Below are 6499 nucleotides of genomic sequence, written 5' to 3'. Positions count from 1 at the left end.
TACCTTATTTCGTCATGACAAACGTCTTTTAGCTAGGTATATATTTTTTAGTTTCTGTGAAAGCCAGCAATGGTAAAACTCTATTCTCTAACATTGAAAACCCCAGTGTTTTAAGAATGCACATTTCAGTGACCTTTCTTTCTTTCTTTCTTTCTTTCTTTCTTTCTTTCTTTCTTTCTTTCTTTCTTTCTTTCTTTCTCTTCTCTCCTTCCTTCCTTCCTTCCTTCCTTCCTTCCTTCCTTCCTTCCTTCCTTCCTTTCTTCCTTCCACAAAGTGTCACTGAGCTCAGATTTTCATTTAAGTACAGAATGTAAAAAAAATGGCAGGACTGAAAGATTTGTTGCCTTGAGAATAGTTGGCACTGGACCATTCTGCAGTTCCTGATCCTGTAATCTAGCAGTCAAGTTTCCTCACCTCTAGGATTCACATTCTGCTGATTATCATTTAAGTACAATAATTGGTTGCACTGTAATTTCTGACCAGACCCATTGAACAAAGAACTGTTACTGATGGCTCATTCCCAGTTTTATTCCCTTTTGTGTAGTTGGCTAAGCGATTCCCTCCAGTTTTCCCTATCATCACCTACACAGCTCTCCCACTGGCTATAAAATACTGCAGCAGCTTGTAGGTAATTGATCAGACAAGTGAACTGTAAAATATTCATTTTCTACTTCAACAGCCAGATAAATCTCTTGGGAAAAGGATGAAAATATTGCTTATGCACATCAGGGTCGGAAGAGTAATAGCAAGGTTGCTGATAAGCAGGGGTCCACTACAGAGCTAATACTTAATTCAGTGGTGAGCCAGAGAATGCAAGCGTGCAGCATCCGTTTGCCTAAAGCTACAAGTTTCATTATACACTCAACCTGAGGCATCAACATCAATGCCCTAGTCATGCTGCTCAAAGGATAGTGCTTCCTCATTTAATTAATCAGGTTCATCTTGGCATAACATGCCAAATAGCCAATTAACACTTAGCTACTGTAACAAACATGCTAAATACTAAATTGCTAATGAAACCAGAGTGAGTTGAAAGGTAGCTATGCAGAGAAGATGGAAAAACAGGTTGACTGGTTTTGCTTTTCTTAAAAAAAAAAAAAGACCCATATTTGAAGGGGTTTTCTTCTCCACTTGACTTACATTCTCTCTGCTGACCTTTCAAATAGCTGTCAAAATTCTTTAATTGGAAGCTGTTAGAGGCAGACTGATCTAAGACTAGTTAAACTGAAAGTAGTACATTATTTTCATTCTTTGCTCTATGGCTTGCAAGAAGACAATTCCAAGAAATACTATCCTTTCAGACCTATTTTATATCCACAGTTAATTTTCTAGAGGAGTATTGTACCAATGAGATATAAGGCTAAATAACCAGTTTTCTACAATCACCCTTTTCTATAACTTTAATAAACATTTATATCTTTTCATTAATGCAATCTCAGGCAGATTCAAAATCCACTTTAAAGATTAAAATATGGGCTAGTGCAGAAGTATATCCATTAGGTCACTTGCTTTTTAGTGGTTGACCCAGGTTCCACTCCACATGGTCCCTGGGCCCCTCAGATGATCCCTGACCACAGAGCCAGGAACAAGCCCTTAGCATTGCCAAATGTGGCCCTTAAACAAAAGCAAATTAAAATATATTCTAAAATATGATTTTTATAGTAGTTTATAATTTAAAGTGCAATTTTGGATTTAAATTAATATCTTTATAGCAGAAACGTGGGTCTGTTTATTTTTGAAGGCTGCCTTCTCCAGTGTAGATAAAGTGAGAAGAAAATACAGTTTTTGGAACTGCACTTATATAGCTCCATTCACTGAGTATTACTGTTTCTTCAGCTTTCTCTGATGATTCTCTAAAGACTTCACTGAGTTTTTGCAGACCCCATGGAATCTTTCACTCCATGATTCTTTCTTTCTGTTTTTTTTTTAGGGGGGGGGGGGGTCACACCCAGCGATGCACATGTGTTACTCCTGGCTCTGCACTCAGGAATTACTCCTGGTGGTGCTGCGGGGATCATATGGGATACTGGAAATCGAATCCAGGTTGGTGACATGCAAGGCAAACGCTCTACCCGCTGTGCTATTGCTCCAGCCCAAATCCATGATTCTTTGTTAGAAAAGATTCAGTTGTGGCTCGATCCCCCTAGAGACCGCTATCTCTTACCCTCAGCGTTTAGCGTTTTCCTGAGATTTCCAACAACAGGCAGCACATTTGGATGGGATTCTAGAAAATGACTGCTGCGAACACCTGACTGGTTATTGCTACACCAAACATGTCTTTCTTACCATAAGACATTGCAGAGTATGAGCAGCTCCCCCAACATTCTACTCTACTCTCCTGTTACCTCTCTCTACATTTTCTTTCCCTTCCTAAGTTGTATATAGAGTTTGGCTACTTAGGCAAACATCAGGTAAGAAACGTAATTAACACAATGCGTAACCTATTTATTTCAGGAGCTCTCAAGCAATTCCTTCAACAAGTAATTTTCTTTATTCTATATTCTACCATCTTGAGATAGAAAGACGCACTTGTTTCCCCTTACTCCTACCACCATACCCCAAATTCTGTCCCTTTCTCTCTTCCCCCATCTCTCCATCCCTCCCTCTTTATTTTTATCTCATAAGAACAATTAGTGAATTAGTCGATATGTTGTTTAGAAAGACACTTACCTGGATCTCTCTATAATCTGACTACTTTTCCAGACTCATCCCAACTTTCTTACAGTCAACCAAATTGTAGGTAAGGACATACTATTTAACGTTTAATAAGTGACAAACTGTACTTAGTCTGAAGTTTGTCAGTAAAAAGTTGTTTGTGGAGAAATTTTTTTTGCCTCTAAACTTCACTTCTAAATTCAGGGACATCAAGAGAAAATTTCACTCCACATCCTTTTATATATCTAATCTGTGCTAAGAAGCTTAATAGAAAACAGAAATGTAGTCAGAAAATGCCTACACTCTCTTCCATCTGGCTTTATTCCTCATACAACAAATAAAAAAATGATGATAGTTAAAAATGAGAACTTGTTTAAAATTTTATCTGATAGCATTAAGGTAAAAAAAATAAGAATATTGCTTCCAGAAAACAGAGGTTTCTCCTGTTACTTTTCTTTTTATATAGGTTTTAAATTCTAACTTCAGTACTGTAGAAGTATTTAAATACCAGCATTCTCTAAATATTCTGATTCTAATAGTTTCTATTTTTATGAAATGAATGATTATCAAATAATTACATTTTGGTTCTGTTTTATTGTATCAAATTAAAGTTCCTTCTATAATACTTTGACAATAAACAAGGATGAATGAATGGTTAGATGAATAAAAGTAGTTTCCACATTCTCCTTGATTAAGAATATTAAAGATAAATGATTTAAGAAAAGATCCCACCCTACCTAAAAACATAATAAAAGAGAGAATGGACATCTAATTAATGGTGAACAATTAGTATTTAAAGGTAATTTATACTTAGTTTAAGAGTTTTGAAGTTTGGTGATTCTGAGTATGCAACTACTTTAATTATTGAATGTACTAAGATAAATATGTTTTAAAGACTACAAGATCACAATCACATAATTGCTTACATACTGAAAAATAAGGTGACAACACAAGTGTTTTCAGTTTTTCTATAAGAGCAAAGATATTGCTAATGAGAAAATTAATTATTATTAAAATCAATTATACTTTTGGGAAAAGTGACTGAAAGTATATATATATATATATACATATTTATAATGAGGGTGCATCTTTGTTGAAAATATATAGCAAAAAGCATTGTCGATATCAAACTCTACAGTTTCATGAAATCTTGGGGAAGACAAGTTGAATACCACAGATTCTTAATATTAAAGCAAGATTATTATAAATAGATGCAGGTGTGCTGCTACAGATAGTTTAAAAAAAACATTTCTTATAACAGAATAGTTACTGAGTTTTTAATTTAAATTAGACACTTTATACATATTAGCTTGTAAAATTTGACTTAAATTTTAGAAATAAGAAATATAATTAGCCAATGTACTAATGAGACACTTAAAAATTTCTTTTAGCGATATCTGAACTCATAGAACATATTCTTATTTTGAGCTTGATATCCTTTGCACCTAAATATTTTGATAAAGTGTTATCAAATAATATATGTGATTCCTCCTATAGTCAAGTCTTTATTGTCAGTACATGTTGTCATTTTCATATTTAATAGAATATGTAAAGAAAGCAAATAAACCACCTTTATCAAGTTATGTATCTGTATCTTCATGAAGAAAAATAAGTATTCCAACTTATTATCTGTTTCTATCATATAAGTCATTGGAATTAAATATTTAGTCTTAGCATATGATTAACGAACTGAAAAATCAGCATCTCTTTTTGGATCTAAAAGAAAAGGGAGGATACAGGAAAAATGGGTTGCTTCAGATCATTGAGGAGATAGGCATCTTCTGTGGCTAACAGAGGAAAGAATTAACTGTAGAAATAAAGGGAGTTAGTAGGGGTGAATAAAAACCTAAATTATAACATTTGAGTTGCTGAAAACTTAGTGGAAACGAATCTGAGTTTAAAAATTCCAAATTCCAAAGGGATCTGTCTGCTCTTCTTAGTAGAACCTCTACAATTTTTTGAGACTTGCAGAACTTGAACGGAATTTTATAGTGTGTGTGTGTGTGTGTGTGTGTGTGTGTGCGCGCGCGCGTGCGTATATATATATATATATATATATATATATATATATATATATGCTTCCAACAGGGAGAAGGCAGACAGAACCATTAGTAGCTAGAGTTCTTTTCTCCTTAACAAGGCTTCAGAAGAAAGAAGTTTAGAAGGACTAGGGTAATCTAAGAACCTAACTGACTTGGATAAAGAAAATTATCTAACACCAGTCAACTCTAGTCCTCCATGTGAGAAAAACAATTGCCAAACTTAAGAGTAGTCTCTAAAACTTTCTAGACCAAGGATGGGGTAAGTTACAAATTTTAGATAAGAGTCATAGATTCAAAAGTTTGAGATATAATCATTAGGTAGTAGAATAATTTCCCTATTTAAATAACTTTACTTGCAGATTTCTACGTGCCTATTATCATTCACAAAAATTCTTTTTTTTTCCCCATTTGACTTAGGACAACACTAAACAGTTCTTAGGGCTTGCTCCAATCTCTGTGCTTTGGGACCACTCCTGGTGGGACCCAAGAAACTATGTAGGGTGTTGGTGATGGAACCTGGGTAGGTGTGTTCAGTGGAAGCACCCTACCTGCTGCATTATCTCTGCAGTCTAGAAGTTCTCTTTTGTTCAGTGATCCTGCCTGGCTATCAATGAATAATCAAAGCAATTTATTTAAAGACATTGGGGGGCAACGGGGTTTGGCCACCCCAAATGTGCTCAGGGCTTAATCTTGGCTTTATTCTTAGAAAACACTCCTGTAAGTGATTGGGAAATATTTGCACTGCCAGGAACCAAGCTAGGGGAAGTTGCATGCAAAGAAAGTGACTTACTCCATGTACATTCTTTCCAGCCCAAATTTTGAGGTTTTTTTCAAAAACACAATATAAAGAACCAGATTAAGTTCTAGACTAGAGATGTCAGGAATTCTGGAATTACTACACTAGAAATGTATTAATTTTCTTTTTTTCCTAACCACAGAAATGAAAATAAAAGCGTTTAAGAAAAGATAGTGTGGGAGTTTGTGGAGGAAAAAGTTGACTTATAATCAGTCAGAATCTTGATTCACTTGAAGAGATCAGATACCAGTTTATAAATGATGCCCAAATGTAGATGTGTCTCTGTTCAAAATTAGTTGTATATTTATTTAGCTGTAAGCACTATTTTGTATTGAGATACTATGATTCACAATACTGTTAATAATGTTTTTTCATGTATATATTATTTCAACACTATACTCACCACCAAAGAGTCCACTCTCCTTTACCAAGAATCCAAAAGCCTCTCCTTGTCAATCCCCTATCCCTATAAACCCAGTTCTGTAGACCAACTCACCAGTTCTGTCATCCTTGGTCATTTGTGTTCCTTTAGTATCTATCTTTAAATTCATGTATGAGAGAGGTAATTCAGTATGCCATCCGTTCTGACTGACTTAATTCAGAACGATACTCTCTCATTCCATCCTTGTAGTGATAGATTGCATTATTTTGTTGTTTCTGACAGTTTCATTGTGACATATTGCATTATTTTGTTTTTGTAATTTATGTCATTCTTACATTACTTTACACTTTTTTCTTATACTTGCAGAATATTCCATTGTGCAATGCTAAGAATTTAATACTCTATGATTAACAAGTTAATGATGATAATGGATACAATAAATAGCATGAAAGAAATGACGGTCAACAAAGAGATGAAAATTCTAAAGAAAATTATAAAAGAAAATCCTAGAGATAGTAATGAAATAAATCCCTGTAACAGAAGTAAAAAAAATGCCTATGATGACTTGCTGCTGATTGGATATACTACAAAAAGAACTGATAATAAGATGGAAATAAAAAAAAA

The sequence above is a fragment of the Sorex fumeus genome, unplaced genomic scaffold, assembly GCF_029834395.1.
Source record: "Sorex fumeus unplaced genomic scaffold, SorFum_2.1 ptg000037l, whole genome shotgun sequence".
Classification (NCBI taxonomy): domain Eukaryota; kingdom Metazoa; phylum Chordata; class Mammalia; order Eulipotyphla; family Soricidae; genus Sorex; species Sorex fumeus.
This window is presented reverse-complemented; position numbering follows the sequence as displayed.